At 43.8% G+C, this 26,364-nt stretch overlaps 1 protein-coding gene and 1 pseudogene across 1 annotated transcript in view; one reads left to right on the top strand and one right to left on the bottom strand.

The window, feature by feature from the left end:
• GPC3 (glypican 3) overlaps positions 1 to 26,364 on the top strand; it is a 405,964-nt gene that overhangs the window by 51,466 nt on the left and 328,134 nt on the right. The window lies entirely within an intron of this gene.
• On the bottom strand, positions 456 to 25,658 carry LOC148106839 (small ribosomal subunit protein eS26 pseudogene; annotated as a pseudogene).

The following is a 26,364-nucleotide window of genomic DNA, read 5'->3' on the forward strand; positions in this document are numbered from 1 at the left end:
ACCTCCAGTTTTATGCCCTTCCTCTAGGGCCCATCAGTTTGTTTGTTTTTCTTTTTAGAGAGAGAGAGAGGGAGAGAGCAAGTGAGAGAGCAGGGGAGAGGGGCAGAGGGAGAGGAGAGAGAATCTTAAGCAGGCTCCACGCTCACCATGGAGCCTGACACGGGGCTCATTCTCACGACCCTGAGATCATGACCTGAGCCAAAATCAAGAGTTGGATGCTTAACTGACTGAGCCACCCAGGCACCCCCTCCTCTTTCCAGTTTTTACGAAGTAACTCAGGTACCACTTTTTCAGGAAACCTTCCCTGATCACCGTCTCCACTGGATTAGGTTCCCCTCCTCTGCATACCTTGGGTCTGCTTCATTAAAAATAGTATACTAACCAATATTTATTAAGCATTTCCCATCCACCAAGTACTGTTCTCGGCACATTATATGCACTAACTCTTGGAATCCTCACAGCAACCCTATGAAGCCGTAGGCACTATTAATACCAATCTCTACAGATGTTCGGTTCGGTTCGTGTTTGCCTGTGATCACAAAGCTATCACACGTCCGAGCTGGGATTCGAACCCTAGATGCTTTTTCTTGAGAACCTGGTCTCAGCCTCTGGTTCCGGGCTGTCTTTTGCCTCAGTACCACCTTCACCAGGAAGCCCCCGCCTCTGGCTCTTTCCTAAATTACCTTAAAACATAATTGGGATTTATAGAAATAAGTTCAAACAATAGAATTAACACAGTTTGAAGCTGAAAATAAGCAGTTCCCAGGCACGATACGCTTGAGCTATTAAAATGACTCCCGGATCAGATAATCCTACGTGTGCACAAAATCCTACCTGTACACTTTAAAACATTTTGACTTCCATGAGACACGTGGTGGCTCTTTTCCAGGTCAGAAAACTGAAGATAGAGTGATGTGAGGTGACTTGGCTAAAAGCAGAGTTTTTCAACCTCAGCATTACTGACGTTTGGGGCTGGATAGTTCTTCGTCCCCAGGGGGTGGGGGAGTGGGGAGCTGTCCTGTGAATCATAGAATGTTCAGTGGCATCTCTGGCCTTTACCTCCCCCTCTCCCGCGTCATGATAACCAATAATATCATCAGATGTTGTCACATGTCCCCCGGAGAGCAAGTTCACCACCGGCCTGGAGTCTCCAGCTGGCGAGCGGCGTTGGAAAGCTGGCCTTTGAACTGGCAATCCAGTTCTCTTCTTGTTCTGTGAGCTGGCTCCCCGCCTCGTGCTGATGAGGAAGATTGTGGTCCAGGAGGTGCTTTTGCACACGAACCTTTCTTTCATGAAGTGTTCTTTTTATACCATAGAAATGGTTTGGTGATGAACCAAAGAGGAGCTCACAGTGATTTCCTGGGGTGCTTTGGTGCTTGAACCCTGCTATTCGATGTCGCCTGATTTTCTTTTCCTAAACTGTGTGTGTGTACGTGTACATGTGCGTGCATGTTGTCTGGGAGGGTTGGATAGAAGAGGACGTGGGTATCAAAGCTTTGTTGCCTGGAGGCTTATGTGAATCAGCACCTTCTTTTTTCTGAGTTCCCACGTGCCTCACGTGCCAGCTTTTCTCCATCGGAAATATTTCCTTGACAATGTCAAGCATGTCGGTAGGTGCTTTATGTGAATTCACGAGTGAGCCTGTGCTGGTTCTCACGAGAAGGCTTTGCGAGGGTGGTTGCTTCTCCCGGGCTCTTGACCTTGTGAGAAAATCGCTTATTTATAAACGATCCTTCCATGTAGGGCTATGCACGACGCTGAGAACCAGTCTCCTCTCCAGCCCCTCTACCCCGAGAGAGAGAGTGGGGATGCCTCGCTTGGGTAGAGCAGGGAGCCAACGCAGGCCTGGCTGGACTCCTTCAGCCTGCTCCCCACCCCCAGAAATCTGGTGCGAGAGTGGGGATTTCTTCCTTGTTCAGAAAATTTTTGGTATTTTTTCGAACTACAAAGGTACTTTTTCTGATTTGGGAAAACGCATACAGTAGTTAGACATGCTTAATGTAAAAAAAGGAAATTATATATATGTGTATATACATATATGTATATATCCCTCCCCCTCTGTCTTACTATGTTTGCCGACTGTAAACACCGTAGTTTGATGTGTGTCTCCTTCCAGACTTTCCTGCGCATCTGTGTACATACACACACGCGCACTGTGCACTCACACACAGCTCTCCCCCCTGCGTAAACGGACCCATACTGTTTTGCCAACATACTTTTGCACTTCGTATATCTTCGGCATCTTTCAAAACATGTCCTTGAAGCCTTTTTCCTCTTTGAAAACAGCTGCATAATATTCCCACCCATCCACTCCCCTGTCAGCACGGCAGTTACGTGTGTGCTTTCTTTTTTGTTTTTTCCTTCCCTGTTACAGTGCTGAAGGGAATATCTTTATTCACACCTTTTCATGTGCCTGGAGCAGGACCCTCCTAGAAGTTGGAACACTGGGTCCAGGATAAGGTTTCCAGGGGCAGTAGGCCAGTTTCACGCTCTCTGCTGCTTCTCGCCGTGCAGAGAGAGCGAGCCAGGATTTTCCATAGCTCGCTGGGGAAGCTCTTACTTGATCGCACCAGGGTACTGACTGAGCAGTTGGCCTGGGAAACTGTGTTCTCCTCTTCAGCGCGCCAGAAGCCAAGGAACACCAAGCACTTGGCTCTGCTCTGCTCCGATGTCTTGGTGGAAGACCTACATCCTTCCATCCTACTACAGGCCCGAATGTGGAGGGCATTTTTGGTTAGATGCCTCAAAAACTTGATTTTTCTGTTTCCGTCAGCTGGTCAACAGCTATTTAGTGGGCGACTGCTGTATGCCAGGCACTGCTGGGCGTGTTCAGACATGCACGTAGTAGTATTCAGATGTATTCCTCAAAAAATGTAGGTCAGTCTGTCTAGGGACATGCTCTGTGTTATTTTTATGTCTTAATTAAGGGCTCATAGAAGAAATGCTTTGCCATAGATTGAGTTTCAATTATTATTTCACAAATAATCCTTTTAAAGTGGAGTAGGTCGTTGTTTGTTTTTTTGGCCCTGTCCATATAAATCACTCTCCCTATAGAAAAACACCCAATTCTGTTTTCACAGAAGGCAGGGAAATAAGTTGTTTACACATCACCATTTGACTCCCCCCACCCACCCGAGGCCTCATTACAAACACCTCAGCCACTCCCAAGCTCCCCATGCAAACAGGACCCCTGCAGCTAAGGCTTTTGGAGAAAGAAAGGAGTGGGTTTGTCTCCTGCTTCCCTAGTCACTCTGCCTGGTGCAGAATCTTTCTTTTCATGTGGTAATTCACTACCCAGAGGTTTGGCTTCACTTCTGTGTCCTTTTTCAGTTCTATAAATTAGGAAGGTGGCTCCGTAATGTCACCGTATCTCAGAGTTGTCAGGGAGCTTTACAGGTCATTGACCGCAGCCCTCCTGTCTCTGTGTGACTCCTCTGTACGACGTATTCCCAGAGGGCGATCATTTGGTCTTGGAGTGAAAACTGCTTCTGGTGAAAAATCCCCCCTCCCCCTTACGAGGCAGCTCATTTAATTTTTGGTCCGCTTTAATTGCCAGTTCTTATGTTTGTTGGACTCGAATCAACCTCCTTGGAACTCTTTCTCCGTCCTGGTGGCTCTCATGTGGATAAGCTTCGACTTGGTGATTATCCCCCTAAATGTTGGCACCCAGCGTTGCCCACCGCAGAGCACCGGGCAGTGATCTCTGCCTGCAGTCCGCGGGCATACTTTTAGTGAGGCCACCAACCTAAGGCCCTCTCTACTGAGTCGGTGCGTGTTGAACTTGAAGTCGGGCACAGTTCTCTGAACTGTTGTCACCAGGCTTCCTCCCACGTTTGGGGTGTTGGTCTTCTATGAATAGGACATCTTATTAAATTCGAGCCAAGATTCTAGCCTGTTGAGATCACCAGGGTTTCAAAATGGGTTAACTGTTCCTTCCAGCTTCGTGCGACGTGTAAACTAGATCAGTGTACCGCTTAGGCCATTATTCCAGTCATTGATAAAAATGCCGAGCAGAGCAGATCACGTAGGTTCCCCATCAGAGACTTCCTTTCAGATTGACGTTAAGCTATTCACTAGCACCTTTGGGGACAGCCGTCACAGCGGTGAAGGAACCAGCCGGGAGAATTCGTGACAATTCAGAGCAGCCTATCTTGGACGTGACTGCTCACTCTGTCCTAGGCCCTCTGGAAATCCAGAAGCAGTATGTCCACTGTATTCCTCTGGTTTTCAGCCTGACACTCCCATCAGAAAAGGAAATGAGGTTAGTCTGGCATGACTTGTTCTTAATAAAACTATGCCAGCATCCCCCGATTGCCGCTGCGCTTCTGAAACGCTCACAGATCTGCTTGATGATGTGCTCTGAACTCTTGCTTGGGATTGACGTGAGACTGGTGAGACTATCACTTGTGACAGCCGCCTTTCTCTTCCCCTCTCGGAAATACGGGAACCAGAAGGGCTTAGGTTCTGCTCGCCCTCACCACCTCCCGCATACCTGTGTTTCCACAAATACCCCTCTCTTTGTCACCTTTCCCCCTGCTGGGCTGACTTTCTCCTCCTCCCCATTCCCTCGGACCCCTGCCCTCAGTCTTCCCAGGCGAGAGCTACTTAGTGTGGTAATGGGTGCTAATGGGCTAACGTGTTTTTGACAATGAGTAATCTATTTGCTTTTTGAGCAGGGGCCTAAATCCCAACGTGTGATTAGAGTGGTGGTAATTTTGGGCACCATGGCCGGCTATTAATGTAGTGTGGGAGGCTAAAGCCTTTTGTTTCCTCTCAAATAGGTGACTACCGTTTACACCCCGTGTATGGCTTTCTGCCAATTGTGTTGGGGGCGATTTCAAGCCAAATTGATTGGCTAATTGCTTGTGGTCATCCAGCTTTTCAGCTGCCTGTGTAGCAACCCTGGAGGTAATTAGCACTTCCAGAATTGGGGGCAAATTGGTTATTCATGGTCATGGCTTCTGGGCTGCACTAGCTTATAGTTATGAGTGAATCATTTTTACTTTAAAATGATTACTGAGGATTGAGGAGTTTCTTTAACAATTTTTAAAAAGCCATTATGGAGGAGTTTGATATACAATTGCCTTCTAGAGTCATTTAAAGCGGCCAGTTGGGTTCTATATTTTGTGAGATAAACTCATTGGTAGGAAATAGCTTCAAAAATGTCGAGCATTTTCTAAAAGCGACTGGAATTTCAATTGCAGCCCTGCCCCAGCACACACAGTGGAATATTTTCCAGCCAGTGTTATGCTAAAAAGTATAGAATACATTTTTCATTAAGAATGTCTTCATATGTAAATGCCGTGTAAAACCCACCGGTATCTGACAGTGATCCCCGAATTTAGAATCATCACAACTTCAAGGCAATTTCTCTTTTTCAAAAAACATGTTCTTGGATGGTTCGTAGGACACAGGGTGACCAAGCAGAGCATCTCAGGACCCTGTCCTTCCCCCCTCCCGAAACGTGGCATTTGTCAATGTCAGTCAGCACTGAAATTCTACCTGTGGTGGTCAAGGAAGGCCTAGGGTCATCTGCTTATTTGGATTCTTCCTTTTTCATAATTAAGCGGGAGCTGATATTATCATCTTCGGGAGATCCAGCTTGAGGGTGATACGCTCTTGCAATGCAAATAAACAGCAGGTTTGGGCCACTGCCGAGCCTGGGGCTGGAGAGCCTTGGCCTAAGCAGCTGTTGACTTCCAAGTTGTTCCCATGCTGTTCAGGGTGGTCCCCCAGGCCTTTGACCTGCTGGCTGGTGTACAGCCCTCTGCCTTGGGATTCTTCTCGTTTTCCCTCTGCTGTGTTAGATTCCCAGCCTTGACTAATGCTGGAATTCAGGGAAGGCTAGAGGGGAAGAGGCAATAATTCCTTTTCTGTGTCCTCCTGGTCATCAGATAAGCCCTATTCCCTCTTTCAGAATGGGCTGTGGTTCTAGAGATGATATGATTTAGATGATTCTTTCTTAAACTCTTGCTTTGTAGCATCTCAAAGAAGGGGGAGCAGTGCCTGCGGTGGCCTGGGTTCTGTATCTCTGATCAGAGGTCCCAGTCGGCTTTCTCTACTTCCTGTTTTCAGCAAGTTTGATTTTTTTACTTTCACTTGCTTGTCTGTTCTCAGCCTGTCTCCTCTCCCTGACTAAATGGGTCAGATTTTGTTTCCTAAAAGGAGATTAAATTGCTCTTTGCTGGAAAAGATAAACAATCACTGGCATGGTGTGTGTGTGTGTGTGTGTGTGTGTGTGTGTGTGTGTGTGTGTGTGTGTTGGCAAGGGATGCTTGGGCGGGGATTGTAAAGCTTCTTTTCTGAAGTCTGTTTTTAATCCTAATGGCTCTTTGAATTCAAATCCTGGCTCTGCCTCTCTGTGACCTTGGGCAACAGACTTCTGCTCTTAGACCTCGCCTTTCCCTGTCTTTCAAATGAATGAGAGAAGAATCTCATAGCGTTGTAGTGAGGGCCTAGCGAATACACCCGCGTGAGCTTCTATCCACAGTGTCTAGGAAGGTCAGAGGAAAAGGTGGTCAGGGGTGGTGGTGGTGGTGCTTTTGTGGTCACCCCCTTTCACCCTGAGGGACAGACAGCACTGGGGAAAGTTGTTTTTTGCTTTTGACGATCCAGTGTGTGACCCAGAGGAAATTGCACAACCCATCTATCCCCAGTTTCTGTCCCCAGAGAACAAGCTAGATCTTCTGAGTGGGGATCAATCAAAGAGCTGTCTTCGGCAGGGGGAAGTGTCATGAGAATAAACAGCTGCTGCCTGCACCCCGCACCCTCTCCTGCTGCTAAATGACTCTAGGGAAGAGGAAACCAGTCATCAAAGCCTTCTGCCACCTGTACACAGCTGGCAGTTCCTGAGGTCATCCTGTAGTGACGAGAGGAGTTTGGAAAGTCTCCACTGGGCCAAGTCACCGACGTGTACCTTCCCCTAAGGCTCCGGGGCATGCCGCCTCCTCCGTCCTTCACTCTGAGCTGGGAAGCTCCTTCGTAAGCTGAGATGCACTAGTCTAGGGTTCCCCCACATCTTCCACGGTGCCATTTTGGGAACAGCATCTCTTGAGAGATTCTCAGTAGAAAGAAAAGAGTAGGACTCTTGTCCCTCTAGGCTTTTTTTTTTTTTTAAGGAAGACGAGAAAGTCATTTCCCTTGAGTTACTTGCTGCCAAGTGTCTCTCCCCAGGAGATGCAGGCTGTTTCAGCCAGACCTCCCTTTGCCTGGCTCTAAGGTTACCAAGCCAACTGGTGGTGTACAGGGGGCCCAAAGGTAAGATTAGTCCTGTGTTCCGGACGGGGCAGAGTGGCTGGTGACTGCTAGAGGGCAGCAGAGGGCCAGGAGCGGGTCTAGAACGACTTCATGGCCGGATGGTCACCAGACTGGCTGACAGAGCCAAGGACCCCGGGGGCTCCCCATTGTCAGGGAAGAGGCAGGGTGGTCCCCAACCAGGGGAGGCATGCATATCCAAGAAGTTTTAACAGAACATGGCTGTGACCCCTACGGAGGGGTCAACTGGGTTGCTGTATATCCAATACATCATGGTAGGTAAGGCCAGCATTTAGTCAAAGGGGAGGGAAGGCACATAGCCATAGGGTCAAGTTAGAACCAGGGCTGGGTCCGATCTCAACTCAAGGTTGCAGTAATCAGGGTTGGAGAGCTAGAATTGGAATGACTGGGCTCAACCATTCACTGAGGGTCTCTCAAAAAGGCACAGTGATAGAACCATTAAGACCATGGACTTTAGAGTCACACAGGAACTGGGGTTGAGAAGCACTGCCCTGCCACCTCTTAGCGAAGTGACTTTTTGTTGTTACTCGGCCTCTCTGCACCACAGGGAAATCACGCGCATGATGGTGAAGATGTTTCTATGTGTGTATGCTAAGGAAATGTGTGTCGAGTGAATCGTCTTTATCCAGAGGTTGTTCCTTTCCGGCAAGATTGGAGTTACTGATAGTAGCTCCCCACCTCCATGTTCTATTCCATCTGCTTTAGTACTTGTTCTTGTCCCTTGTCTGAGATGGTGCTGCCCGGCCCGCGGGGGCCGGATTGTTAGGGGACCCAGGGACTGTGGGAGAGGGAAATGTTCAGGTCTGTAAGAAGAACTCTGAGATAAGTAAATTCATGTGAAAATCAGGAAAAGAGAATATTTTGACTTATTCTAAAATGGCATCTTCTCTCTATTTTCATGGCTCTTCTTACAGAAACAGCTGAAGCTAAAAGAAAGCCTGATGAAATGAATAGACGTTTTATGAGTCTCAGGCCAGGCAAAAGTGCAGAGTATCTTGTTAAAACTAAGTGGCCAAGTAAATCCAATGCGGTATCCTGAATTAGAGCCTGCAACAGATAAAAGACATTAGGTGAAAACCTGCAGAAATCCAAATAAAGGCTGTGGTTTAGCTAATTGTCGTATGTTAACATTTTAATTTTGACAAATTGTCCATGGTTAGGTAAGATGTTAATAGGAGGGGAAGCTTGGTGAAACTAGCTTTGTGTTTGTTTTTTTTTTTTTTTTAAGATTTTAGTTTTAAGCAATCTCTGTACTAACATGGGGCTTGAACTTATACCCCCAAGATCAAGAGCTGCTGTTCTACCGACTGAGCCCGCCAGGCGCCCCAAGTGTTGTAACTCTTTTATAAATCTAAAATGATTTCAAAATATAAAGTGTTTAAGTGGCGGAACTCTTAACTTTCAACAGTGATGAGCTGTGATTTGTTTTTATTTCACTGCACTGTGTTTGAAGATGTTTCGAAAATACACAGGATTGGGAAGGGGGGCGGATTATGATACTTTCTATCACACACACAGTTTTTTTTTTTTATTTGAGAGAGAGAGAGTGTGAGCGAGGGGAGGAGCAGAGGGGGAGGGAGAAGGACAGGTAGACTCCGCACTGAGCACAGAGCTTGATCCCAGGACCCTGAGATAGTGACCCGAGCTGAAATCAAACCAAGAGTGGGATGCTTAACCGACTGAGCCACCCAGACACCCCTCACATAAATAGTTTTGAACTCTGCCCTTTTTCTTAGCGATGTCCACAGGCCCTTTCACATGCCATTCAAGTATGAGAGCATAATTGTTAATACGCATAGTGTACTGAACCAACTTCTTACTGATGTACATTTAGGTTGTTTCCAACTTCATGCTGGTGTAAATAATACTGCAGTGAACACATGTGTACATATATATCTTTGTGCTCTTTTCTGGTGTTTCCTTGGGAGTGCAGACCTGAAAGTAAAATGACCACATCAGAGAATATAAACTTTTAAAAAGACCTTGATATACCTAGTGCCACATCGGCCTTCAGTAGATTTTACCAATTTATACACCCAGGAGCAGCATGTGAGTGCCCATCTCACTGCATCTTAATCAATAGGGAGTCTTTCCCTATGCACCTGCTCTCACCTGGCCCCCTGCTGGGAATCTCCGGTTCAACCTGTGGTTTTATAATGGCCGGGCTTAGCCTCCTCTTCCCTCATTTTTTTTTAAAAAAGATTTTATTTATTTATTTGACAGAGAAAGAGACAGCAAGAGAGTCAGCACAAGCAGGGGGAGTGGGAGAGGGAGAAGCAGGCTTCTCGCTGAGCAGGGAGCCCAAGGCAGGGCTCAATCCCAGGACCCCGGGATCATTATTTGAGCCAAAGGCTGACCCTTAACGACTGAGCCCCCCCAGGTGCCCCATTCTTCCCTCCTTCTTTTACTATTTTTGTATATAATTCCCTAATATGGTGGCTACCTGGGACATTATCTTTTCAGGGAACATATCGTATCAGTAGGTAACTAGAGATTCTCTTTGATTTCCAGGAATATTGTGAATTTAACATACAAAATTTTGATTCCTTTTGATATTTACACACACACACACACACACACACACACACACTATCACTGAAAGAAGGGTGTTGGGAAAACAAGTGAAAGCTGCCATTTAGGGAGTCCTATCCGCTGGAGTTTGGAGAACACCAACCTGGCATGTGTCATGTTGACTAGAATGCACCATTGCCTAGCACTGTGCGTTCTCATGCATAGTAAGTAGCTTCTCAATAAACAGGACTAATGTCTGAAATATGCAGTAGTGCAGTGGAGGCAAAAAGGCCTAGAATATTCTTGGCGGGGGAAATGTCGTTTTTGCTCCTAGCTCACTGTGTTGGGTGGCAGTTGAACTCAGGGACCTCACTTAACACCAGTGGTTCTGGGGGAGAGAGTCCTGGCCAGCGAGCTGGTGTCCCTTTCTGCACGGGTCCTCTCTGTCAGAAAACAAGCTGCCACCGCTGGGTACGTGGTCCTTTCCACTTCTGTCGCCCTTCACAGTCTCAGATCCTCTCGTATTTATAAGACTGCTTTAATAGTCTTGTCTTGTAATTACATCTGGAGACAGGAGACAGCATCTTTTGATAGTTCAAGTCCTAACGCATTTAAATTGCCCTCCTAATGCTGTAAAAGAGTCAAATTATATATTCTGGTTTGCACTAGACAGCAATAAATGTCAAGGTGCCATCCACTCTGGTACTTAACTCCTTGATGCCATCTGTTTTGGTGTTCCTCACCCGGATGGTACACTAGTGTTTTCCCATCTCCTGGCTCGAAAGGATCGAGTTGGGAGATAAATTTCACTATTCAAAATATATTAAAAGGCAGAAGCAGTTTGTAAACATCGCTTTGGAAAGGTAGCATCGCAATAAAGTCAAGGACAGGAACCTGATTCAGTAAAGGAAACATTTCACAAGATTGTCATCTACTTTATTTTTAAAGCTGCAATAAGATGTAACGACAAAAAGACCAATGATGCATTTCAGCCAAGTGATATGAACTCCTGCTAAACCAATGAAACTGTCAGTATACTATGGTTTCACATTTTCTATAACATACTAGGTCACCTTAGGACACTTAGTCACTTATGACTTTTTACCACTGATGCAAAATCAATTTGGCAATTTATAATCTTACATTTCATTATGAAAGTATATTATTCTGCACGAAAGCTGCTGGAGAAATAAGAGCTTTCTGAAGCCCATTCATTCCTCTCCTGTTCAGGTAGAGACATAAAGGAATAAAACCAATCACGTTATCTGATGTTTTGAGACTTCGAGCAGTTTTTTGATATCTGTGATTTTTTTTTAAAGACGTACCAAGTGTACAATTTCTAACCCCGGATGCAATTCCGAATGTTAGATAAAATTGCGGACCTTAAAAAGTGAGGATTTTGACTGAAGAGCTCACTTTTTCACCTACCTTTTTTAAAAGTTTTGAGTGTGTAGGCTGAAAGAACCCTTGACTTAAGTATGCCAGAGGGCGGGCTTTTTTGGTGTGCTATATTTGGAGTTTGGAGCTCCTCAAAGAGATGGAGCAGATGGTTATTCATATTTAATACCGTCACATTTTTCAGTTTATTTTTTTGGAAATTGTGAGTTACAGAATGATAAACCAGCTGTATTTGAGAGAGGGGTGGGGGAAAAGGAAGAGGAAGGGTTGGAGGCTTCAATATTATTATTATTATTATTATTAATGATTACTATTGTTACACTTGCACTTGGAAATGCCTTCCCTTTTTCTCTCCAGGACAAATATGACACTGCTTTTGGAAAAACCAAAGGCAGTAATAAAATGCACATGACACATCCTTAGTTTTAGGTGCTCATTAGCACAGTCGAGGACAGATCTGCTCTCATAAGATCATACAGCAAACAAGAACATAAGTAACATTGACCGTATAGCCCTTTTCTTCTGTTAGGAACTCGACAAGGGTTTCCTTTAACCCTCTCTCGGGACTATTCATCACACTTGTAAATACAGCTTCCTGACCCCCACCGCCAAGCTTCAGTCACATGTGTGCCTCTGGCAACTATGGCTGCATAAACGCTGGACCTTTCTTATTTTTTAAAAAAAATTTATTTATTTGAGAGAGGGAGAGAGAGCGAGAGTGAGTGCACAAGCAGGGGGAGCAGCAGAGGCAGAGGGAGAAGCAGGCTCTCTGCTGAGCAAGGAGCCCGATGCGGGACTCGATTCCAGGATCCCCTGGATCATGACCGGTGCTGAAGGCAGACGGTTCACCAACTGAGCCACCCAGGCGTCCCAACACTGGACCCTTTGAATGGGATATTTAAATTTGAGCTTTTCTTCCTTTTTGGGTTTAAGTCATGGTCGCAGGGTAGGCAGGGGTGTTCCCTAGTATTAATTTAGATTCAGCTTGTGATGCAGCACCCCTAGTTTGTACGTGATGCGGAGACCGTGCTCCTCAGATACTTGCCTGCCCCCATTGTCCCAGGTATTTCCACTCACTGGCATCTCTCCTATTTGTGTCTTCTTTCTCAGACTACAGTCTGAACACATGAGAACACACCGAATGAATAGATACAGAGGAGGAATTGAGTAATTAAAACGAGAGTCACTTCACACTTTCTGTCTTGCTGAGAAAGGTATTAGAACTAGGTTTAACTGGCTTTCTGTGCACCAGGCATGGGAACAGGCACCCACACCTGCACTTTCTCTTTAAAACTCACAGTCATCCTTGTGAGGTAGGTAATATTAGTCCCTATTTTAGAGACGAGGACTGTGGCTCAGCAAGATGAAGTAATTGGCCAGGGGCACAATGCTAGGACATGGTAGAGTTTAGTGTCCAATTCTGAATTTTGATTCGAATTCCAGTGTTCTAGGGTTCCATCAGGGTTGTTACTGTGATACAATGAAGTCCTGAGAAGCCGGATTCCATAGGGAATGGTAGCACACACCATAATAGGGGTTCAGAAGGTACATGAATGAACAATTTTGGCTGTTTTTAAAATTAGGAATCATTTATTGGCATCATACCTATTAACTTTAGAAAGTTCAAAAATACAGAGAAGATAGAGAAGAAAATAATTCACTCATGATACTAGGACCCAGAGATAACCACTCTTAACAGCTTGATTAATAGAGTTTTTAATAGACTATAGATACACACACACACACACACACATTTTAAACAAGGCTTATAATATACACACCATTTTATACCCTGCTTTTTAAACAACCATCAATATTTTGTGAACATTTTCCCGTGTTATTATATTGGTGTCAACATGATTTTAGTAGTTCTGCAATATTCTGTTGTCTGGGTGTAATATATTTAACTAATCCATCTTGGATATCTTAATGAGAACCAGTCCTCTGGTTCAAGAATGCTCCTCTGATGTCATAAAATGCATGGTAGTGTGGCTTGTTAAAATGTGCCGATACGCATTTCATTATTAGGAAGCTATGGCTGAATGTACATAATGTTACATACTTCTTTTCAAGCTGGTGGTTTCTTAGGACATGGGCCCAAAAGTCTAACTTTCACAGTTTCTGCTTAGACTCCGACAGGCAACACTAAAACCAGTAACCCTCGACAGAAGCAGCTAGAAGGATGATGGCCAAACACAAGGTGTAATTTAAGAGAAACAGAAAGTCTCTTTTCCCTGGAATTTTCATTGGACGAGTCCTCTGGGTCGGGCTACTGAAGACTTTGGTTAAAAGGCAGTTGTTCCTATTTAATCAGTGTTGTGTCTGTTAAAACAGTTTGGTACATCCATAGACTAGAATATTATAAAGCCACTAACGATGTATTCAAAGAATATTTTATGATATGAACAAACGATCATGATATAATGTTAAAATTTTATAAGTAATGGGATATCAAACCAAATATATATAAAATATATATTATAAATATATATAATATATTTATATATAAATATATATATATTTACCCAGTTTGATAAAAAAACACATATACATTTATGCTACAATATCTGGGATTTTTTTTTAAAGATTTTACTTATTTATTTGACAGAGAGAGAGAGACAGCCAGTGAGAGAGGGAACACAAGTAGGGGGAGTGGGAGAGGAAGAGGCAGGCTCCAAGCGGAGCAGGGAGCCCGATGTGGGGCTCGATCCCAGGACCCTGGGATCACGCCCTGAGCCGAAGGCAGATGCTTAACGACTAAGCCACCCAGGCACCCTAGGATTTTTTTTTTTTTGGATGGTAGGATAACAGCTCATTTTTATTTCTCTTTACATTTTTCTGGATTTTTTGAAGATTTTACAGCAATATATATATGTACTATAAAAGAAGAAATAATCTTACTTGAGTGAGGGAAACATCAAACAATTATGCAGTGCTCACATTTTTCAAAAGTAACATTTTTGATTATTTACTATGTGCTAGGCTCTGTACTAGTATCTCAGTCTTTAGAACAACGCTGGAAGCTACCATTATTGCCCTTGTGAGGCAGCCATTTTGCCTAAGACCACACAGCTCGGACAGGACAGAGCCAGGATTTGAACTTGTTGTGTCTATTTATTTCCAAAGCCTGTGTGACATGAGATAGAGTGGGGATAAAATATAGGGAAGTTTATTTATTTTTAACTGGTTGAAAACCAAGCAGTCAAAGCAGTTCTGGGACAAGAAAATACAAGTTGATGGCCAGGGTATAGGTACTGGGCATTTATGCTAGCAAAACCTGGGAGGTCCTTTGACGCTGGGGTTAGCCCAGGGGCTCTGCATCCCTGGGGCTAATAATATCTAACCTCCCAGCGCTTTTGTGAGGATTAAATGAGACAATGCACGTAAAGGGCACCTGACACATGCTTGCTCAATAATGTAGCTAGTAGTATTATTTCTCTTATTTAGGACCTTGCTTGTTATAGGGATTAGAGGCTCCAAGAAGCCCGAGGCAGGACATGTTTACCCTAGTGAATCCTGTCACATCTTAATAGTCCTCAAACATTCCTGACCAGTTGAAATGCCTTTTATTTGAAACTTTCAAATAAACAAGCCCTAATCAGCTTTGTGGACCCCACCAGCTTTTTCAGAAAACTATTCTGCTTCTTGGGGGTTTATTTATTTACTCACTGAAGATAGGGACTTTGTGTAATACAAGGGAAGCAGGAGGTGACTAGTTTGGAGTTAAATAGGCAAGCTTGCTTTTTTCCCCCCCTCTTTAACCTGAGGAGGCTTGATTGGGTTATGCTCCTTTAAGACTCTCCGAGAGTCTGGGAATTTTGAGAACAAAAGCTCTGTAGGGAGGCCACCAAACAGAGAAGGCTCTTCACCAATCTTTGTACATTCTTAAATTTTTCATTCTGTCTTTTCCCCTCTCTTCAGTCCCTCGAATTGAGTGGCATTATCTTGAAGCCATGGAGATTTAAGAAACAAGCAAGGTTGGCCTCTCTTTGTTGAGTTTATGAAAGCCATATTTAGTTTTAGGAGGAATGTGTTTTTCCCTTGGGAGTCCCTTCTATACGTGCAGCCATCAGAAATTCCATATTAAAATCCCACATTTAAGTCTTTACGGCTAAAGTCTGTTCTTGCACGCCTGGACCAAGTCCAGCTGTCAGACTGAGATATTATTGACTTTCTCTTCTCAAGTGAGTGGTTTACATCTGCTGGCTCTATTTCTTTACCACTCATTCCGAAACACCTTGTAATCTGGCTTCTGCCACTGCCTCTTTGCTGAAATTGCTCCCCTGCAGCTTACCAGCTAACTGACTTTTCGCTGAATTCATTGGGGCTTATTTTTCTTTCTCACCCTTGAACGTCTCTCTTCGCTTGGCTTGTGCCCCTACATATATCTGTTTCCCTCCTACCTGTCTGGACATTCCTTCTCTCCTGTTTTGATGGCAGATCCTCCCCTTCCAGCCAAATGTGACTGTGCTCCGAAGGGATGTCTTTAGTACTCTCCTCTCTTCATTCATTGGCGTGGCTTCCACTGAACCACCTCCACGTAATGAACTCTGCAGGTCTGACTCCTTGCCCATGCCCCAGTCCTGTATTTCTTATGGCCTGATGATAATTAAAACGGTCTTGTGGAGTCAGGCGTTGTGCCATGTACTTAATATACATCATCTCCAATTCTTACAACACTCTTCACGGCAGAGAGTCTTAAGCCCATTTTACGTAAGAGGAAACCAGCTCAGATAAGTTAACATACGGTTGTATTTTTCCATTCAGATCTCTAACCATCGACCAAACTCAGCAGGTCCAAAAGAGACTATCTTCTTCTCTGGCTCCAAACACCAAACTCCTTCTCACTTTAAGGTAATGTCACTCTCCTTACTTTCTTTTAAATCACTTGCAGCCTGAGAGAGCTGAAAATCAGACAGGTAAATGCTGTGGAATAATGCCCTCCCTCCCCAGTAAAACCACACTTTTCAAAATCCCCCAAGCCCAACTCATTACGAACTCATGTCTTGAAAATCGAAGTTCAAGCTATCCTACGGACGAGCGATTCCCAAGCATGATGAGAGCGAAGTCTGATCACTTTCTCACACTGCGTGCTCTGGGTTGCCCAGAGTTAAGCTTGATTGGAAGCTCGGGTGGTGCGTTGGCCAATCCTCAGGAAACACTCTTCCCAAGCGGGTCCCTCCCATGGGCGGGGCTAGCGGAGGTTCGGCGCAGTTCCCAGGGCACTAACGGTAGTCCCGCCCCTTTCTCGTCTCTTGGACTAGACAGCCTATTGGAATGCGAGCGATTTGGCCACGGTATTTCTATAGTATCGGAGCAAGTTTCAATTCACTATTTTTTAAAGAAAATTACTTACAAATGTTGGTAGTTCAGTATTAGTAACAGCTGACGCAGGGCTCATATTCACAGCTGATCTGGACATACCAATGTATCGAGACAATGAGTTTGAAACCACTTCCACAGATTTTTAGGGAGGGCCCAGATGCCCACTGGGGAGGGTCAGCTTTCTTCTCTGTGTGGCGTATTTGCTTAATGCAAAGAATTTAAAACCTGATACTCCTTAAGAATCAGAGAATCGAGAAATTCCGCGTGTTTTTGAAGGCGGGTAACAGGACCACCAAGCGCTTACATCTCATTGAGGATTTTCCACGTGCCAAACCAAATGCTTCCCTTGGGCTGTTTTTACTCTGCTAGCATCTTGGTGACCATTTCATTTTTTAAAGGCAGCCATGGCTGCCATCATTTTCAATGGGAGCAGTACAAAAGGTCAGAAGTGCAGGTACGCTGTTCTTGTGAAGTGAGGCTAAAAGAAAGTATAGACCCATAGAGAAATTTCGGTTATCTGTTCGGTACTTCACTTTCTTCCATTAGGAAGGCATGCGAGCCCAGAATTGTGGTGACACCGTTCTTCGATCAGACTTGACTAGGATGGCGGCATGGTGTCACAGGATAAACACATTCAGATTAGCCTTCGGTGAATTTTCTTCTTCTTCTTTTTTTTTTTTTTTACAAGATTTTATTTATTTATTTATTTATTTGTCAGACAGAAAGAGAGAGAGAGCACAAGCAGGGGAGCAGCAGGCAGAGGGAGAGGGAGAAGCAGGCTCCCCGATGAGCAGGGAGCCCAATGCGGGACTCGATCCCAGGACCCTGGGATCATGACCTGTGTTGAAGGCAGATGCTTCACCGACTGAGCCACCCAGGCGTCCCTGAATTATCTTCTTAATAAGGAAATTTTTAATCGGAAGAGCTGGGTATTTCATCACTGGCATGAAAAGAAGATAGAAGGCTGATGTGTTTTCCAGGATTTTAACCTGCATCTGGTTGAACAAATGTGTAAATATGTCCTATGTGCGCTGCGTACATATGTGCTTTGTCCGCAGCTAGCACAGTGCCTAGCGTGTACTTGGGGTTCAATTACAATCTGTAGAATAAATTTGTTCCTTTGGCAAAATGAAGGTTAAATAGTTCTGAGTTTTCAAGACATGTTCCCTATGGTGGTTAGCATAAAGAAAAGTTCAATGGGGGTACAATCAAATTTGAAAAAAAAAAATCACTGAAATGCTTATGTTTTAGGAAAAAAAACTTTATTCCAAAAAGTAATATATTAACAGTATCTCAGCAGGCTCCTTTTTTTTTTTTCTTCTTGGACTATAATATAGAGAGCGTTTTTCACTTTTAACTTAGCACACACCAGTTAGGTCGAGGGCAATGGGGAGGAGGGAAGTTGAAAAGGTCACTGGGAAGCATCCCTCCCATCTGGTCACAGTGGGTCATGGAGGACCTGCATGAGATTCCCTGGGACGCCCCGTATGTTCTTGGGCCATCCCTGCAATTCTTATGTCCTACAAGCGAAGAGATTGGCCTGATGCTGGTTAGAGTCTGACTGGCAGCCAAGTTGACCTGTGATGTCCTGTGCTCCTCTGAGTAAAGTTACTGAATAGAAGCCTAATTACAGCCAGTCTAGCACATGGGAAATCAATTCAATCAAGAAATGGTCCTAAGTACCTACTATGTGCTCAGATTGATGTCTTCTGTGGAAGTGTGAGACATGGTCCTTAACCCAGAGATGCTGAAAACAAGGCAATTACAGATGAAAGAGTTAAACAGGAGCAAGTAGTCTGGGAGGCACAGTTGGAGAAGAACTGTGAAGATCAAGTAGTATAAACTTTCCAGTGGCAAGGCAGGTGGGGTCAGATTAGAAATCGAATTTCCCAAGGTCTGCCGGACAGTTGGTACAAGTTGGAGCTACTACTCAGGTCTTCTAACTCCTAGATACTTTTTTCATTCTGTCATAAAGGTGGTCGTGTGGCATTTTGACACGCTTGCATTGATCAGCTATTTTGAGGCTGGGAACTTTTTGGTGAGGCCATTTTGACATGGCCGGGGCGGGGGGGGGGGCTTCTGCAACACCCTGCAAAACAGACCAATAAAACGTTCAGCTACTTTTTTTTTATTACCAAGTAATGTGCAAAACAGACAGCCTCACCCCATCCCTCAGCTTCACTTCATCCCTCAGCCTTGAGGGTAGAGATTGAGGCTCTGAGGTGGGAGTGGGGGGTCGAGGGGGGAATGGGCGTCATGAATGGAGTAAGGCTCAGAGAAGGGATGAGGGATGGGATAGGGGGTCAGGCACCATCTGGCAGGCAAAGCCCACACCGCCAGGAGTCATGTGTTCTCCACACTTGCTCATCTTTGAAAGGCCATTAATCATTCTGGGCACATTATCTGTTCATTCTCTGAGAATTCTTTTATTTCTTGACTAGTTTGTTTCTTAAAATCTCTGATTCCAAACTTTCAAGGGGCAGGAATGGAATAGGGAGGAAGAGTTGGATCCCATTACGGTCCCCTTGTCCCAGATGCAGGACCCACTGGAAATCCTTGCGTCCGGGACTCAGTTGTCTCCTTAATACTCCATGTAATATTATACTATGGAAAAGTAATCGGTTTGCACTATTTTCAAAAGAATAAAGCGTCAATATCAAGTTTTGAGGGAATAGGACTGGTAGGTTCTTTCAAGGTTTGTCCTCTTTCAAAATCTAACAAACTTAAAAATATGTCTCTTTTTTCTGATTATAAATGTATAAAATTTTCACTTTCTCAATGCAGTATTTAATGTAAAATTATTTTTAAAAATTTGCCCCGAACGGTGAAGGCTATGATGCAGTAAAGGAACACATACTCAGATGTGCATGCTGAAGAAAATGGCAAGTGGCAGTCCCCTATAATCTGGGTAAGGATCGAGGAAAAAGTGTCAGGGAGGTGAGGAATCGACAAGCTCCAGTAGTCCGTGTTTCTCGTGGCTGCGATCACAGTGTCTGCATCCGAGCAACCGCGCCAGAGTGTCAAATATAAATATAGGATGTCTGGTTTTTAGCAAAACATTTGAGAGTCCTTCTGTAATATCCTTGTGCATAAGATTGTGAAATGTGACTGCATAACTAGTCATTAGGCAAATTCACAGCTGGTTGAGCAGCTGATTCGGTGTCATCCTGGAGGAAGATGTTTTTAGTTAAGGGCCAGGGAACAGCTTTTCCCGCTCTACCTGGGCATTCAGTCATTTAACAAGTACCAAGCACTTACGATGTAAAAGGCACCCTACTTGGCACTGTGAGCAAAACAGAGCTGTCCAGATCACGGCCCCTGCCCAAAAGCAGCAGCAGATTCTTGGTCGTAATTGATCACAAAGACAGGCTTTCCACTTTGCAGATAATACAGAGCTGGGTGGCGTAGTTTAATGTATAGGATGACAGAATCCAGATTTAAAATGACCTCAACTTGTAGGAACTCTAGGTCAAAACCTACAAGATGAAATTTAACAGTGATAGATGTAAAGTCTTGAATTTAGGTTTAAAAAATTGCATATGTACAGGATATGAGAGATGTGACTTGGCAGCAGTTTATGTAAAAAGTTCTTGGGGATTTAGTTGATCACAAGTTTAATATGAGCCAACAATGTGGTGTAGCCTATTTTTTTTTTTAAGCAAAACAATTTTAGGCTGTATTAGAAGCATGTGTGCTGATCAGACCACATCTGGAGTATTATGTTCAAGTATAGTCACCACATTTTATGAACATTGACAAAGTTGAGTATATCCAGAAGATAGTGACCAGGGTGCATCTGAAATGATGTCACATGAGAAATGGTTGAAAGAAAGAACTGAGGAGATTTAGCTTTTGCTTCGGGCCTCCGTTTATTTTATTTTTTATTTTATTGTTTTTAAGTAGGCTCCCTGCCCAATGCGGGGCTTGAACTCATGATCTGGAGGTTAAGAGTCGCATGCTCTACCAACTGAGCCAGCCGGGTGCCCCTAGGCATCAGTTTAGACCCTTCAAGTCTTGGTTCAGTTCCCTTGTTATGTATTCTCACACTCCGGACGACCGTCCTGTCTTCCTCCGTAGGCTCAGGCTTTGTTAGAGCAGGACTGGGGCTCTGTGTTCACTGTGACATCTGTGGGGCCTAGTACTGTGCTTGAGACAGGTGGGTCCTCAGCAATGTTTAGAGGACGAGTGAGTAGAATTTCCACGTATGAGGGCCTTGGGGAACAGCTGATGAAAAACTGTAGTGCCTGGCATCTATAGTCATTAAATAAAAGGACAGAAAAGGAACTTAAAAAGTTCCTAAAAGCTTTAGAATGGGTCTTTTTTTTTTTCATGTTCTCCTGGCCTTTGCTAGGACCCGATGCTAGATTTCTGTGTCTGCTTTCACAGAAATCTTAAAAAGCATTCTCTCCAAAAGGAGCATTTAAAAAAATGAGTTCAAGTTCAGGCACCAGTTATCAAGGACATGCAAGGTTTAGTCAAGTGGACGCCCTCATGCATTTCTGGTACAATCCTTTTGGAGCAGCGTTTTGGCAATATGTATTATTCAAGCCCTGAAAATAGTCGTGGTTAAATACAATAGTTCTACTTCTGGGACTTCGTTCTATGAAAGCCATCCTGAATACAGAAAAAAGAAAGCCTTATGACCAGAAGTGTTTTCTGATAACAAAAAAACTGGAAACAACAAAATATTTAATAATAGAGGAGTGAATGGTTATATAAACTGTGATATGTCCACTCGACAGAATGTTACAAAGCCTTTAGAGTTTGTAGTTTTCACGGGATATACAGCTGTGTATGTATAGTATGATATAACTGAGGGAAAATAAACAAATCTAACCCTGTGTGTAGAAAAATCCTGGAAAGTCTCATACCTAAACGTCAACATTGGCTGTTTTTCAGTGTGAGAAGATCAATTCTTTTCACATTTGGTCTCCTTTTTTGCATTCTCTAAATTTTTCTTTAAAAAGCATTTTTACATTGAAGACAGTATAGTGCGCCCTGTTAGGTCTGGGAATAGACCTGCAGAGTCGAGGCATTCAGCCCTGCTGTGTATCACCGGTTTTATCGAGGGCATTCTGAAATTGTGTGCAAAAGACAAACCCAAACAAGTTCAGAGCAAAACTGATTTTCATTCTAAATTTAATGAACTTAATTTTAATTTACTTTAATTCAAAACACATAAATGTAACTACATCATGAACAACTTTAGATCAAGGGTATGTTATTGAACTTCGCAAATGATAGATGATGCAACTCTTCAAAAGAAAAAAAAAAAGGTCAGCATCCCAGCTTCTAGAGAGCCAGGGACCTTTTGCAAAGGGAGATGAAAAAGCACCTTGCTGGTAGCAGGCACGTAATAAAGTCTTGAAAGACTGGCTCCTGGAGGTGAGGGGGGACAAATGAGAGATGAATTGCTAATGGGTAAGATTGAATGTCTTGATGGATACCAGAAGAACCTGGATATCAGGTATTATCCTGTTAAATCAAAATCTGTTTTAGGGGATATTTAGATATTACTCAGATGTAACAAAGTTCAAGCTGTCAGACCTCTGTGTATTGTAAAAATGCATCCATTACAAGTAATTTGCACTAACCCATGACTCTAGATACTCAATTTTCTTCTTCTATCAAAAATTACTAGTAGTTTTGCCAATAACCATTGTTTAATTGTACATGCATCGTTCCTGTTCACAGGCATGTTTTCATGCAAACTTCATTGCGGGCTACATATTAATGCAGCCTGTCCCCTCGTCTTTTTCTAATGACGGCAGGGGTTCTTGGTCCTTGAGTCATTATTGCTTTCCTAATTCCGCTTTAAAAAAAGAACACTGCCCACCTCAGGAAACTGAATGGTTCTGTTTTGTTTGGGATGCTGGGGGAGATCAGCGCTCTACCGGGGGAAGTAACAGGTCCGGTTTCATTGAGAATGTTCAGAATGTTTGAACACCATCTAGGTTTGAAGAAAGTGGAATTTTCACATATGTTAACATTTAGTGATCTTGCTTTTTGCAACTTGAGCTCTACTTAACCTTTATATCTATTTCTGTGGAATTAACTTTCTCCTGTTTTCATGTATATTCCATGTTAAGGATAATGGGGACAGTACTATTACAAAGGTGAATTTAGTAACAATGATTTCTGTTCTTTATTTTTTTTTTGTCCTTTTGTCTCCCCTCTCCTATGTTTTCCTCTCTCTTATTTTAAATATTTCCTTCATCTTTTCTTGTACCACCTTATTTCTGCCTCAATGGGAAGCAAAAACTGTTCTTCAGAACTGGTCAAGTCCCTTGTTTTGGGTTGGGTTTTTTTTTTTAACCCCAAATCTCTGCTAAATGAAGACTTTCATACAGCATCGGATTGCCATTTCCAAAGCCAAAGAATGGAGAGTCTTTGAGAATGGATTCGATATGCATTTTCTTTTAAGATGTCCTAGGCTGGTTGATGCTGACAAGAGACTTTCTGTCTGATAAGCTGAAGGTGTGATCTCCCTGGGATGAGTATTCTTACATGGGGATCTGGATAACTTGAAAGAAAGCTGTGTACTTCAAAGCTCCTTTCACCTCAACCACAGTTAACTTTATAGGCTCACTGGTCTGGCAAGTGTTAATAGCTTGATCATTTGCCTGCAGATAACTCCATTGGAACCTGTGGATTATTTCAGTGGGGGAGAGCCAGTGGGTCTTTGATCTCCATTTAGACAGAGATAGAATAATCCAGAAAGAATTCTATTAGAGTGATTTATGGCAGAGACAGCACAATTTTATGAATGTTCCCCACCCCCAGTATGTCCAAAACATGTTGGCAGGTCTCAGTAGAAGATGTACTCTTTCCATTGTGCCCACTTTCCTATGAAATGGGGTTCTTGGTGACATGATTTTTCAATCCCCCCCTTTTTTTTAAACAAAATGGTTTTAAGAATAAGTGTCTGCTGATAGTTAAACATGTAAAATATTGGTGCTCGGTGAGGACAGGGGAAAACTTTATTTCGAAAGGAGCAGATGGTACCCCATGGGGTGAAGATGATGTGGTAAGTTTGCCTTCTTCACCATGTGCATAAGGTCATGTACAAATGGCCAGAAAGCAAATGAAAGGTACCCTTGAGGCCGTTTGCACTTAGATGTCAACTTTCTTTCAGGAAAGGCTATTTTTCTTTATTTTTGTTTTTATACAAATCTAGGCCCCAATGTTGTTTGTTAGTTTCTCTCTTTTATGGCTGCTTATTTAGTGCTGCTTCATCAAGGGCTTAGGCTTCTCTTTGAAGTATCTGAGTCCTGCGTCTATAATGCAGTTCTTAAAGCCTGTAGTGATTAACTAGGCCGGAGCCAGTAACCTAGCCAGCATATTTTGCCTTAACTGCCTCCTGCCTTCTCAGCAACATTTGAGTCTGGGGGGGTAGATATGCTAGAAGAATTATTGGTGGCGGCACATTCCCTCCTTGGTGGTTGTCTTGGTCTTGGGAACATCTTCCCTGTCTCTCCCTGCGTAGCCAAGGACTCTGTTTTCATAGCTAAGAATTGCCTCCTCCTGTCCTTCTCAAGCTGGCCTGACAGTGGTCTCCGCACTTAGCTTGGTCACTCTCTAGCCTTTCGTGTATTTTCCTTTTTTATTTCCCAATTAGTTTGCAGTGCTCTGGAGGGGGAGACCATGTTTTATAGAATAATTATTTTTTTAAGAATAATTCTTTTATTAACAAGATGTATGTGGTCCAGCGACGCACTTTATTGGTCACCCAGTTTGAGACCAGAGGAAGAAATGATATAAGAAAACAGAGGCCTCTGGAACGTCAAAGGAAAAAAAAAAACACAACTTCAGAGACAGGAAGGATTGGTACTAAGCTCTCCTTGAATACCAGTTAAAATAACGTCAGATATATATATCAGAAAACATAAGCTGGATATAGATGAGAACGTTAATGTTTATTTTAAGGTGATAGCACGGGGAACAAAACACTTCATCTGCACCTCTGCCCTTTACATTGCGTTGGGGATCTGTGCCTCAGTACTGGCACAGCTATTGCTAAAGTTCCCAGGAGCTATGGCGACGGAGATCTCCTGGTCCCTTTGCCATCCGAAGCCCAGTGCCACTCAGATGGCCAGCCCGAGAGCAGGGAGCCCACAGGCCAGGTCATCGATGCCTTCCCTGGTGTTCCAGCTGCAGGCTTCTGTGTGTCTGCTTCTGCCCCCAGTCACTTGTGCCGTGTGTCAGGGTCAGGGCTAAGCGGAATCCAGAGCCTGAATTAGGACAGTGAAGGAGAAGACCGCTGAGCGCTGAAAAGGCAAGTAAGGAGGGAAGAGAGGGGTGGGAATGATGAGAGTCAGCCCTCTATTGGCTCCCCACAGTGTTACCCTTTCCTTTTCCACCAATGACTTGCTGCAAAAGAGATACCAAGTTCAGTAACAGAGATGTGAACAAAAACAAAGTTCAGTGCAGTGTTGTTTATAATGGTGAACAATTGCAAATGGTTGTACAGAGCACAGTATGATAAAACCATTAAAAATGGTGTTTTCAAAGATTTTTAATGACAGTGAAAAATGCTCACGAAATAATATATATGTAAAAAGGCAACATATCTGATCCCAGTTGACTATCTATAATGCACATAGAGAAAATACTATAAGGAAATTACTAGAATATTAATGGAGATTATTTTTGGGTGGTGGAATCATGGGTAGTTTCTTCCGATTGTATATTCTAAAATTTCCATAATGCAGATTTATAATTCTTTTTTTTTTAAGTATAATGACCATTTTATCTTTTTTTTCAGAGAACAGTTTCTCTTCAGTGTTTAAGGACTTAGCTGCTGACATGGGCTTTGGTGGAGATGGTGGGGATAGCACCCGCAGGTCTAAATCAGGGCGGGGGTGGGGGTGTTGGGTCCTTCCGTGCTTCACGGGAGCGATGCTGGGCTAGCTTGCCGTGGGTGGCACAGCTCGTGGAGTAATACAGTCTCACACAACTTGGGATGCACATAAGCACCGAAGACACTCACTTTGGGAACACCCCTGGTGGCAGCAGTCTTTACTGCGGTGCCAGTAATGAACTTGTTAATGGCCTTGACCTTGGGTACACACTGGGGCGCACTTGGTGCCGCAGACAGGCTGTATGTGGCCACAGCCCTTAGTGGCGTGACTGTTGTTCCTTCCTTTCATGGTCCTCTTCGGTTAACTAGAAGACGTAGGTTGGTAAAAAGGTTCAGAGAAGATGAAGCCTCCTACCTTTGTTTTGTTGTATCCCCAGATCTCACGCCTGGAGTGAGGTCCGTGCCTCTGGTGTTCCCTCAGGCACCAGGGCCAGTCTGTTTGGATGGCCTCTGACTCTTAAGAAAAAGCGTGTGAAGTTGCTCCTTCTTGCTACCACTGCCTGATTGCACTTCTTTATTGAAAACACATTCATTTTTTTTTTTTGCACAGACTTTATGCATAGGGCCCTGTATGTGCCAGGCAATCAATAAATATTTGAGTGATTGTTATCTTCTCAATGCAAATTCAACATTTAACATTCAAATACTGAAGTCTCCCTGTGCCAAACCACAAAGAAGTCTCTGCTGGGAGAACGCCTGCTTGAATACTTGGGACCAGCTACTCTAGGTCGACTGGCGTGTGTATGTTCTGCTTCTGTGCTTTAGTTTAAGTGGAATAACCACGAGACTACCAGTCAAATCCCTTGTCTAATGGCCATCTAGAAAATTGGGACCCTCCAATGGCTGATGGGAAACCCGGAATCCTGGAATTCAGTTAACTGTTGATTGAACATTCCTTGAGCTAGGCTTGTGGGTTGGGTCGTGGTGGAGGGTGGGGAGGGTAGCATTTAATTAAATGATGGTTCAGACTCAGACCCTGTTCTCTGGGATGTTAC

Source organism: Ursus americanus, chromosome X (assembly GCF_024610735.1).
Source record: "Ursus americanus isolate L20-20 chromosome X, mUrsAme1.1.p, whole genome shotgun sequence".
Lineage (NCBI taxonomy): Eukaryota > Metazoa > Chordata > Mammalia > Carnivora > Ursidae > Ursus > Ursus americanus.